The sequence below is a fragment of the Petaurus breviceps genome, unplaced genomic scaffold (assembly GCF_028583685.1).
Source record: "Petaurus breviceps papuanus isolate PSGF00001 unplaced genomic scaffold, PetGlider_PUasm1.0 532, whole genome shotgun sequence".
NCBI classification, from domain to species: Eukaryota; Metazoa; Chordata; class Mammalia; order Diprotodontia; family Petauridae; genus Petaurus; species Petaurus breviceps.
The window spans coordinates 717,960-731,032 of NW_027186361.1; positions in this window are offsets into that span (position 1 = coordinate 717,960).

Consider the following 13,073-nt stretch of genomic DNA (forward strand, 5'->3'; position numbering starts at 1 on the left):
AGGCTTAGAGAATCATAAATCTAAATCTTGAAGGGATCTCAGAGTTCAACCCCCTCCTTTTACAGAGGAGGAAACTGAGACCCAGAAGAGTGAAACATAGGACCAGATGGCCTCTGAGGCCCCTTTCAGCTCCATCTCTCTCATCCTGCCTGCCTGCCTTCTGAAAACACTAAACAAAGAGAGGAAAGTCAATGTTGAATCTCAGAATTGTCATGGCATTTGGAGTCACCCACTATGAGGACTCGTAGTTTGCATAAGCAACAGGATGCTAGGGGGTGTTTGAAATAGGAACCCTTCCAATCTCTGCCTCTTCTCCATTTTCTCCTTTTCTTCTCCCTCAAAGATCTCATCCATTTTCATATATTTAACAACACTGGCAGCTCTTGAACAAGTTCACCCTGCTTTTCAGGGCTCCTTCTAAGTTAAGGCAATGGTAGGGGTCGGCGTGTCTCAGATGAGCTCATCTCGGAGATCAGCTTTTGATTCAGATGTCATCACTGCCCCCTTCTAGATGACACTCCAAGTGGACCTCCTACCCTCAACAGAATGGATGAGCCATCAGGGATCTACAATGAAACCAATTCCCTGGGGACCTAGATGGGCCATCCCCATCTTAGGCCAGAGATCAAAGCCCTTGATTCTGGGCAGAGTGGTACAGATTACTGGATAACTCTAAGAATCATTCAGTCTGACCCAGGAGTCCAATGTCTGTGTCTCAGTGTAGGGAAATGAGATACAGAATCACAGAGACAATGGCCAGAGGGGAGGACTCCTTCCAACTGGCTGTCACAGTGTGGGCTGCCATGTGGGTGGCCACCCCACATGATTGATTCAGTTGAGGTCTTTCTGGGTACCACTTTTCAGTGGCACATGATCAGGTTCACCAGTGCAGGTCTGTCATTGTTGTTCAGTCATGTCTTGCTCTTAGTGACCCCATTTGGGGTTTTCTTGGCAAAGATACTGGAGTAGTTTGCTATTTCCTTCTAGTTCATTTTACAGATGAGGAAACTGTAAGTGAAGTGACTTGACCAGGATCACACAGCTAGAATCTGAGATTGGATTTGAACTCATGTTTTCCTGACTCCAGACTGGTCACTTTATGCATTACAGCACCACCTACCGTGTTTCCCCGATAATAAGACCTATCCTGAAAATAAGCCCTCCCCTTACCGTGTAAGATTCCTCTAAAATAAGCCCTCCCCCGAAAATAAGCCCTATTGAGATTGCTACTGTAGAGAAGGTGATCCCCTGCGCTACACGCTACATTACAGTACCCTCTGTATGCACTGTCCCCCCCCCCCCCGTAAAACACATGCCGCGCTCCGAGCTGCATCCAGAGCTGCAGCAGTGAGCACGTCATCCTGTTCTTCCCCAGTGATTTGCTTGCTGGCGCCATTGAGAGCAGTGCCGCGGAGGAGAGCTGAGGCAGGACAACATAAGCCCTCCCCTGAAAATAAGCCCTCTGGTGTTTTTCTTTCCAAAAAAATTAATAAGACAGTGTCTTATTATCGGGGAAACACGGTAGTTGCCCCAGAGAAGGTGTAGGCACTGTTTTCGCCATGTCAATAATGACAATCCAGCAACAACAATGAAACAAACAGTAATTTATTCACTATGCTCAGGACACCCCCCCCCCCTTGCTGGTTGCTTTTGATACAAAGAAGAATGAGATACAATCAAGGAACTTTCCATCTAGTTGGGGATATAAGACATGCATATAAAGGAAGGACTTGGCTTGAATTCAGAACTATGGGAAAGGTGGAAAGATAGATTGGACCTAGGATGTGTTTCCTGGAAAAGCACTGACCATGGGCCTAAGCCTGAATAGAAGGGTGAGATTGCACTGGACTGTGGCTGGGAAATGCTTTTCAATGATCCCAAGCTGCAGAAGCTCAACCTTAAGACTCCAGTGTCCTCTCTCCTGATGCTATGTCTGTCATGGAGCTGTACAATCGTCAAGGAATCACAGCTAACTGAAAGGTTGATGAAAAGTCATGGGGTGGGTGGATGTAGGCTGGGACATATTCAGGTCAACTTTCCATCAAGACATGATGTGAAAGGCTCATAGACCTAGAGCTGGAAGAAACTTCAGAAGCCATCTTTCCCAAGTCTAGTATTTGACAGATGAGGAAACTGAGGCCCAGCAAAATGAAAAGCCTTGTCCAAGGTCACACATAGGATCTTAGTTTTACACTGGAAGGGATCCCAGAGTCCAGATTTGAACTCAGTCCCTGTGTCTCTAAAGCCAGTGCTCTTTCCATTGTACAACAAAAAAATGTTATCAAGGATATATGTGACCAGGAAATGAGGTCAGTCATATATAAGTTTGTGTAATACTCATCTGTGTGGGTTGTATTCCCCACTAGACTACAAATTCCATGAATTCTGGACTGTGTCATTTAAACTTTGCTAGCTGCTCTCTCCCCACCCAGAGGTATTCTTGGCACACAGTAAATATTTAGGAAATGTTTGCTGAATTGGGAAAAAAGCAAAAGGAAGAAAGGGAAGTTGGAGTCAGATCGAGGAGCCTCCAAACCCTGGGATCTGCATTTTATCCTCTAAACAATGGAGAGCCATTGAGTAGGGATTGCTATGACCAAGCCTGCTCCTTTGGAAGATAACTTTGGCAATGGGGTGAAAGACCCTGGGAACAGGGTAGCCAATGAGAGGTAATGAGAATTATTGAGGTAAGACATAAGGAGAGCCCAAACTAGGATGGCACTGGGAGGAGGGAAGAATGGGAGACCAAGAGATGGGGCTTGGAAACTAATGAGATGTGGGGGTTGAGGGAGAGGGAAGAATGAGAAAATGAAAGCACTAGCAACAGAAATATGGAAGTTCAAAGGGGCCCGGTTGAAAGGGGAAGACCATGTTTTTGGGATATGTTGAGTTTAAGGAGATATACAGCTGTACAAGGCCATCAACTATGTGGCTGGGTGGTGCAATGAATAGAGCTCTGGGCTTGGAATCAGGAAGACTTGAGTTCAAACCTGGTCTCAGTCACTTACTAGCTGTGGGACTCTGGGCAAGTCACTTAACCATAGTCTGGTTCAGTTTCCTCAGCTGTAAAATGGGCATAATAATAGTACCTCCCTTCTAGAATGATTGAGAAAATCAAAAGAGTTAATATTTGTAAAAACACTTAGGACAGGGCCTGGTATACAAGGGTGCTTAATACAAACTTGTTCCCTCCCTCCTCCATCCCCCAAGAGACACCAAACTATGGAAATGACTATGGCAAGCAGACTCTTTCCCAGAATTGATCCCTTTTGGTGATGTGGAAATTGTGGGAGAGAATTCTAGGCAGAAGAAAGAAGGTGGAAGAGAGGGGCTTGTCCTTCATCCTGAGCACTGAGCTGCAGCTGATTTCTCAACACCAGCTTCCCTGTTCCCTCCTCGGAGACTCTGACAGGCTTCTTATGCAAGACAGTGGTGCTTGGAGCTGATGGGCAGCTCCTTACAGGCCCTAGGAGACTTCCTTCTCCAGGAGGGGAGGGAGAGTCAGAAGCAAAGACAACCCTGGCTGCAAGCAAAGCCCAAGCTCCCTTAGGCTCTCTACCTCTAATCAGATCCTGAACTCCCTTGCACTCACCTCACACATCCAATCTGTTGGTAATGTGGAGGGTGAAAGGTGAAATGACAAGAAACAAAGGTTTCAACTGCCCAACAGATCATGATCAGGCCCCTTCTTCAACTTAGGGCTGGACCTCAAATATGGTACAGGGAGAGACAGACTTTTATAAATTAAAAACAATTAATCAAATAAGACCAATGAATAAAAAGGAAACAATTAACCAGGGTACAAAATTAGGCAATCTGATTTCTTTTTTTTAATAAAAGAATTTTTATTATAAAGGGTTGACTTGACAAGTTAGGCACCCCCTACCCCTGAAACTTAAAAATATGGGGTGGGGGAAGCAGCATGAAGTCGACCAAAAACATTTATTCAGACAATGCTTCATTTTACCTTCTCCCTGTTTTCTCTTTTCCTCTAGGTCAGAGCTTGCCATTATACTACCCATTTCTAAAAAAGGTAGGGATAAAAATCAGTTCAATTTAGGCATGAGGACTTTCTAACATCCATCCTTAAGCTCTGGAGCACCACAGAGTATATCCACCACTTCCTTTCTAGGGGAGACTTGTAGATTCCTCTTCCTCAGGGAGAATATTAGTTTGAGATGCAAGTATGGGCATCGTTTCTGGTGGGGGTCCACTCTCTTCCTTAAGGTGGCCTCGATATAGCCTTTGAAGACGGGCCAGCTCTCTCTCAGGTGGCTGTTGCCAATTGTACCATGGATACCAGGAGCCACTGGGGTACAGCCCACAGCTCCATGGGAGTTGCTGAAATCAGTATCTCGTGCCTGTACCAGTGGGATGTGGTAACTGAGAAAATTATGGTCTCTGGCCTTCAGGATAGACTATGTCAGCTTCTTACGCTGCTTTATACAGACACCTGTGTATGGGGCATGGAAGATGACACCTATGTGAGCACACACAAACTGTTCCAAGAGCTTCACATTTCTAAAGTCCACATGGAGCTTCTGATCACGGCAGATAGGGCAAGGGTTCCCAGCAACTTTGTTCCCTTGAGTGCATGTCTTACGGGTTCGCTGTGATGGGATACCACCTTTGTGGTTTCATAGATAGTCAGCCTAGACTGGGAGGGAGCCTGTAATGGGAATATAAATTTTTAAAGATCTTCCCTGCCCCTAGGCTAAAGTGCACCTGGAGCCTGAGGTGGGAGGTTTGTTTTTCAGTAGATACTTTTTGATTGGCCAGTGGGTCCAGAAAGTTGTTACATTCTCTGAGCCAGGAGAAGGCTATATAAACCCTGATTTGAGGCTTTGTTTTGGGGCTCACTTTGAGAAGTGTTCTGTGATTTGATCAGATGAGACTCTGGGAAGCCATTGTTGAGAGCCCTCCCCCCTTTGAAAAACCCAGATGTTGATTTGGTACGGATGTAATGGTTGGATAGTCTACTTGATCTGTTTCTCTCTGTCTTGATATTTCTGTCTGTATACTCTGAAGTTTGGGATGCTGACCTTTTTCCCCTGAACTAGGTAAACGATACATATTTGACTAATTAAAGTAAGTTTGTTAACCCATTTTGAGTTGCTTTCCTTTATCAAAGCAGATCCAAGAACCTGTATTGGCAGCGTCCCGGGGGACGCTGGGGTGCTTGCTGCTACAGAGCCATATCGAGCCAGGTATTCTTCAGTTTCCAGATATTCCCAAGGAGCATCCTGATAGAAGGAGACAGGAATGGAAGATTCTTCCTTAGGGGGAGCTTTGGTGCATAGAGCCCGGGGAGTAGCCTGCACCTAGTTGACCCCTCTGACAGGTGTGAGGCCCAAGAGGTGTCTAAACAGAAGAGTTAGGAGAGAGGTTGCCATCTTGGTGTATGGCTAAGGGAGGAGGGGATCTGATTTCTAATAGGAGGAAAGATTTGGGACTTTCCAAGTTGGGAGGGGGAGAGTGAACAGGTACAATTCTCTGAATGCAGAAGAAGAGGTGTCCCATTCCCCCCAGGTATCTGTAAACAACCAAAGGTACTTGGAAACAATGACTGATCGATCAGTATGGGGCCAGTTTTCAGATAAGACATATGGGTTGCTTGAGATGTACAACTGTGAGAAAACTCTTTGCACCAATCTTTGGCTCTGACTAGGTTTTTGGTCAGCATAACCTAGGTGCTTGGTTAAGGGTCTCTAAGCAGCAGGGAGAGGTCCTCCAGCTTCCCACCTATGCTAGGCTAGGCTCAAACAATACAATAAGATTTTCTCCCAGTTTCCACAATTGGATAAAGTTTTCTCACAAGACAGAATTTGGATTAGACCCATTATTGAAAAGAGAGGGCACTGAGCTAGCTCCAGGATTGAGTCACAAGATGGAGTCAGTGAGGTTCACTCCATTCCCACAATTAACCACTTGCTGTCCTAATTGCCTCAATTCCCCCATCAAGTCTCCTACCATTTCTACCTTCTCCTATATGTCTCCTATTCTCCACTCACACAGCCATCACACCAATACTGTTGTCTGTCCTTTGCTCTGGAAGAGCAGCACGAGCGTGATGTCTTGATTTACATGTGAACTGGACCTCCAGTCATTGAAGTCCAGTGACAAGACACTTCCTAGCTGTTTCACCCTGAGAAAGTCATTTAACTCTGTCTCAGTTTCTCATCTGAAAAATGAACTGGAGAAGGACATGGCAAACCACTCCAGTGTCTCTGCCCAAAAACCCAAAATGGGGTCACAAAGAGTCTGAAGTGACTAAAACGGCTGAACAACAAAATTCTGACCATGTCACCTTCCCCTCCTTGATGACTTTCAATGGCTCTTTACTACTTTAAGGATCAAATAGAAATATCTCTGATTGGCACATTGAGCTCTTCAGAGCCTAGTTCCTTCCTACCTTCCTGTAGCAGCAAGCACCCCAAGCGTCCTCAGGGTTTGCTGCCAACACAGGTTCTTGGATCTGCTTTGATAAAGGAAAGCAACTCAAAATGGGTTAAAAAGCTTACTTTAATCAGCCAAACATGTATCATTTACCTAGTTCAGGGGAAAAAGGTCAGCACCCCGAACTTCAAAGTATACAGGCTGAATTATCAAGACAGAAACAGATCAAGTAGACAGCTTTCCAAGCTGTCCAACCATTACATCCATACCAAATCAACATCTGGGTTTCAACATCTGAGTTTTTCAAAGCCGGGGGGCTCTGGACAATGGCTTCCCAGAATCCAGATCAAATCACAGAACATTTCTCAAAGTGAGCCCCAAAACAAAGCCTCACATCAGGGCTTATATAGCCTTCTCTTGGCTCAGGGAATGTAACAACCTTATTGACTCACTGGCCAATCAAGAAGTATCTACTGAAAACCAAGCCTCCCACCCCAGGCTTCTGGTGCACTTTAGCCTAGGGGCAGGGAAGATCTTACAAATTTACATTCCCATTACACTTCCCAGTCTTGTTACATATCTCTCCCCTCTATACATTTCATGATCCATCTACACTGTCCTCCTTGATATTCCTCACAGACAGCATTTTGTCTCCTGGCTTTCTCCCATGCTTGGAATCCTCCCCTTCTCACTTATGCCTTTTCTTTTCCCTGGCTTCATTCCAGAATCCGCTGAAAGTCCATTTTTAAGAGGAGGCCTTTTCCTGGCTTCCTAGCTACTGATCCCTTCTCCTCTGAGATTACCTCCCATCCATTCTGTACACAACTTGTCTCTACCTAATTATTTACTTCCTGTCTTCCAGATTAGAAGGAAATCTCCTTTGAGGGCAGGAACATTTTCCCCCTTTCTTTGTATCCTTAGTGCTTAGCACGATGCCTGGCAGACTAATATCAAAGCAAGAGAGAGAGTACTAAGAAAAGAAGCAGTGTGGTACAATGGATAGAACACTAGGTTTAGGGTCCGGAAGACCTGGGCTCAAATCCAACCTTAGATACTTACTAGTTGTGTGATTCTGAGCAAGTAAATCCATTTCTGTGTGCCTCAGTTTCCTCCTCTGTATAACAAAGGGGCTGGACTCAATAGCCTCAAATAGCCCCCTGCCTTTCCCAGGGCAGATCTCTAGTCCTATGATAAGAAAGGAGAGGTCAATAGTGGTAGGTATTGCAGTGTTATCAAGGAGCCTGGTGACTGAGAACAAATACATTGAGATGGATTACTGACCTTGAGGAAAGCAGTGTCAGAGAAGGACAGTGATCCAAAACCAGATTAGAAGGAGTTGAGGAAGGAGTAGCTGGTGGGGCACTGGTAGTCACTACTCTTTCTAGAAATCTGGCTGTGAAGAAGAGAAATAACGTAATTTTCTGGGGGTAGCGGCCGTCCGTCAGAGAGATTTCTTGCAAGGGTAGGGACAACCTAAACATAAAAAGGGATTGGTAAGTAGAAGGACTGAAGTCAGAGGGTCAGGGAGACGTTGAAGATGAAAGAGAGGGGATGGTTAATGGAGCAGGCTCCTGTAAGAGAAGACAGAAGATGAGATCAAGGGCATTAGTGGAGGGGTTGACCTTTACAAGGGAGACTTCTGCTCCTTCTTAGGCTGGAGGAGAAAGAAATGAGGGTAAAAGAGGCCATAGGAAGAATGGAGGAGGGAACTTGAAGGAAGCTCATGTCAGATGGCCTTGATCTCTGCAAAGTAGGTTTTGAGGTCATTTGCTGACAGTGAGCATGGGGGGTATGAATGGAGGAGAGTGAAGAAGGTTTGGGACAGTTGCTGTGGAGGGCATGACAGGGAGTCAAAAAGACATGATTGCTACATAGCAGTAAGGGCTCAGTAGATGGTCCAGATTTGTAGTGAACCCCATCAGCACGGTTTCATAACTTCCACTGGGAGAGAAAAAGTGGATAGTGGGGTTTATCCAAGGGTTGTTGCTGATTAGTTGTTTTCAGTCATATCTGACTCTTTGGGATCCCATTTGGGGTTATCTTGGTAGAGATACTGGTTTGCCATTTCCTTTTCCAGCTCATTTGACAGATGAGGAAACTCAGGCAAACAGGGGTAAAGTGACTTGCCCAGGGTCACACAGCTAGTAAGTGTCTGAGGCCTGATTTGAACTCAGAAAAAGGAGCCTTCCTGATTCCAGACCTGGCTCTCTATCCACTACAGTGCCACCTAGTTGCCCTCTCTAAGGATTAGTAGGGCAGAATGGCTGTGAGGAATTCATGGATAGAGGAACAACTCAAGGGTCATGGTATTGTGGAATCAAAGGACATGAATTCACATCCCACCTCTGACACTTGCTACCCCAGAGACCTTGGGAAATCACCTCACTTCCCTAGGTCTCAGTTTCCTTACCTGTACTAGATGATTTGGGGGGTACCTTCTAGATCTAAATCTACATGACTCTGACCGGTGGGAAGTGAAGCCAGGGAAGGGTTGAATGATTTTTCTTCTAGAAGGTCTGACAAGCTGAGTAGTGTGGGTACTGCCATATTATATTTAATATATACTTAAAAAAACCAAGCTGTATGCAATAGATACACAATTCCACATGCAAACTTTTTCTGTTCTTCTTGTATATGGAAATATTTGTGTTCATCAAATTAATGACAAAAGCATCTTTAAAAAAGTATTAGTTTCACCATGTTTGGTTTCAACCCTCCTCAGTAAACTCTAAATGGCTCCCTATTTCTTCTAGGATCTCATTTAAGTTCTTTTGGCTTTTAAAGTTCTTTACAACTTGGCCCTAATCTACCTTTCTAACCTTATTGTACATTAGTAACCTTGGACCCGCCCTACACACACACACACACACACCCTCAGTCAAACTGGACTTCTAGTTTCTCTTTTTTCCTTTTAAAAATTAGCAAACACCAAAATAAAACGAGCTTTTCCATATATGTTATAGAACAGAAATAAAGGATTGTACATGCAACCAAGAGTGTCTATTATGCACAGCTAGCTTTTAAATATGCATGTATATACATATACATACACTTATGGGTATATATGTATATAGTAGGTGTATATGTATATAATTAATTCAACACAGAACTTTCAGAGATGGTTTTTGCATTCCTGTGCCTGGAACATACTTAACCTCTGCCTCCTAAAATCTTGTTTCCTTCAAAAATCTGCTCAAGTGACACTTCCTACATGAAGCCATTCCTGATCCTCTCAATTGCTAGTCCCCTATTACCCTCCTCCAACTGACCTTGGATTTCTTTTTGTCTGTATTTCATATACACCTAATAATGTATCTGCCCCCTCCACTCTGCCCCCATGAAAGGGCCTCGAGGTCAGAGACTGTCTCATTTTTATCTTTGCATCCCCAGCACCTGACATAAAGTAGGAACTGAATAAATGCTTGTTGATTGATTGATTGGGTGCTTGACAGGGAAAGGGTTGGGTAGGGAGGAAGGAGGTAGTAAGGGGAAGGGGTAAGTACTCAGAGCAATAGTTCTGGATAATAGGGACAAAGGAAGCAGGAGGCATGTGGAGGAGGGACAGGTGGTAATCTGATGATTTCTAGATCTGTCTCCAGTCCTGGTCTTTCACTCTAGCTTCAGAGTTATATCTCCAAGCAGACATTCCCACCCCTAGTCTTGACTCTTTCACTACCTAGCTAAGTGACCTTAGCAAGTCATTTCATGTTTGTAAATACCCAGAGGTATAAAATGTCAGGGTTGCACCAGATTATTTCCAAGGTCCCTCTCAGCTCCAAGACTCTATGACAGTGCCTGGCTCATAGTAGTCATTTAATAAGTGCTTGTGGGGGTGGCTAGGTGAAACAATGGCTAGAGTGCCAGCCCTGGATTCTGGAAGACTTGAGTTTAAATCAGACACTTCCTAGCTGTGTGACCCTGGGCAAGTCACTTAACACTGATTGCCTCCAAAAAAATACAATAAAATAAATGCTTTTAAATTATTTGCTTGACTGACTAAAACTATTTCCCCCCATCAACTCATTTGAAGCAGTGTGGTATAATCAACGGAATTAGCCTCGGAGCCAGGAAAGCCAGGGTTCAAGTTCTGTCTCTGACACATATTGGCTATATGACACTGAACAGCTGCTTAACCTTCTCAGAACCCAGGCAACTCCCTAAAACTATAAATGGAAGAAGAGGTCACAATTTGCATTGCAGGAGTTCCCTCCTGATCTGGGAGTTCCCTATACTACAGGAATCCCACATCCTGTTCCTATCCCTTATCACCTCAAATTTTTGTTGTTAAGTCATGTCCAACTCTTTGTGACCCTATTTGGGGTTTTATTGGCCATTTGGTTTGCCATTTCCTCCTCCAGCTTATTTTACAGATGAGGACTGAGGCAAATTGGGTGAAGTGACTTGCCCAGAGTCATACATCCACTAAGTGTGGGAGGTCAAATTTGCACCCAGGTCTTCCCCAGCACTGCATCAATAACTAGCTCCCCACATCATTATACAACATTCTCTAATCACCACTATCTGTCTAGCTCTCATCGAGGCACCCTCCCCGATTTCCACAGCACCCAGCACAGTGCTAGGTATGCAATAAATATTCATTGATTGATCGATCCTTCTCTCTATTGTTTTTCTTCCCCTCCTCCCCCCCCCCCCCATTCTCTTTCTCTTCCAAATAGCATACATTTGGGAGGCATCTCCCATATTCATTCCCATGAGAGACAGAATGAGGTAGTGGGTAAGATATTGGGTCAGGAAGATGGTTCAAGCCCCATCTGAGATACGATAGCTGTGGCACATTGGGCAAGTCAGCTGACTATTCTGAGCCTCAGTATCCTTCTTTGTACAAAGAAGGAGTAGGATGCAAGGGCCTATAAAGTCCCCCCAGCTCTAAATCTGTCATCTCCTCTGTCACCTTTAGGATTGTCCACTTAGAAAGGATCTCAGAGGCCAGCTAGTCCAGTCCTCTCAATTTACATTTGTAGAAAGTGAAACCCAAAGATAAATGATTTGCCCAAGGTCATACAGGCAGTAAATAACAGGGCAGGTTGGAATTTGGACTCGGGCTGTCTGATTCTGGATATGAGTGCTCTTTCCAATATATCACATTGTCTCATCTCTGGTTCTTTAGCCTTTCTCCTGTTTCTTTTCTTTCTCCCTGCCTCTTCTGTCTTTCCTTCTCCCTGACCTCTCCCTCAACTTGTTCCCCTGTTTCTAGTCCCTCATGCCCTTTCCCCTTCTCCTCACCATCCCAGGCTTGTCTAACACTTTCCTAGTTTAGGAAGAGCTAAGGAGTTGAGTTTCTAGCTTGCATCACTCGAGTAGACACCCAAGCCTTACAAGGCTGCTCCTCTAACAGAGAGGAAGAAAGAACAACTAGGTGGGAGAAGAGAGAGTGAAAAGGGGGATGGTGGGTGGGGAGGAGAGGACAAGATGCTGGGGAAAGGAAGGGGAAGCCTTTGCTTTGGGGCCCCTGGGTCACACTTCATCATCTCCCCTTGTTGGTTCAGCCTGCCAAGTCAGGAGTGACGGATAAGAGGAAATCAAATTGTAGAGACAGGAGAGCTTAAGGTTACTCATTTCTCTTTCTCATCCCTCCTCCCTACTCCCCCTCCCCGGCTCTTTCTCCCTCGGCAGCCCTGATGCCCACACAAAAGGGGGCACACGCTCTGAGCCCCACGCCTGGAGCAGCCAGATCGCCCCATGGTTCCGAAAGGTTGACTCCCTGAACGGGGGTTCCCTTAGGAGTATAAAAGAACACCTCGCTCCTACAGTGTCCTAGGTTAGAGGAGAAGGAATTTTCCAGGGACTCAGGGCTGGACCCTGATCGCCTGAATTGTGCCCGCCCGCCTTACTATCTACTCTCCCATCTCCCATAACCCTCAGCACTTGGTTTCGGTGATGGCAGGTGCCGCAGCCCCAGGGCTGGATCCCTGCTGGCCCTTGGGGACAGCTGGAGTCCTGGGCTGGGAGGTGGAGGGGCTTGTGTGCTCGTGTGAGTTGCTTCGAGCAAGTGTGTATGTCTGCGTTTAAGCGTGTTTGTGTGTGCGCTCTCGGGAGTGCGAGTTTGTTAGCGCGTGTGTAAGCATGTATGTGTGTGAATATATCTCTGTGCGCTCGCGTGTGTGTGTGTTAATGGGTAAGCTGGTGAGTGTGTGTAAGCGTGTGTCCGTGTAAGCGTGTTTGGGGGTGTGTGTGTATGTGTTGTGTATGAGCGCGCGCGCGCCCACAGGGTTTGGATGCGGACTGCAGCGGGCAACCGGGACAGAGCAGGGCACGGGGCTTGGGGGTGGGGGTGGGGGCTCCCTATCCCGCAACCCCGGGACTAGGGATTCGGGGATGGGAGGGGGGGCAGCGGTGTGTGTGTGACCATTGGGCCAAGCTCGGGACGTACCACGGAGCCCAGTGGGGGGGAGGAGAAGGGGGAAGGTGGCATGGCCAGGCCCTGGAGGGGAGCCTGAGCCCCCGCCGCCCTCAGAGTGAGGTCGTGGGCCCGGGTGGCAGGGGAAGCAAGGGAGGAGGAGCCTGAGGCGGGGAAGGGCCGGCCTTGAAGGCCGCTTTCAGCCCGCTGGCCCCTCGGAGGAGGTGGAAGATCTAAGGCAGGCTGAGTTTGGCGGGGAGAGGAGGAGGGGAGAAGAGAGAAGGGGCAGGGGCGGGGGAGGGAGGGGGCGGCCCCTTGG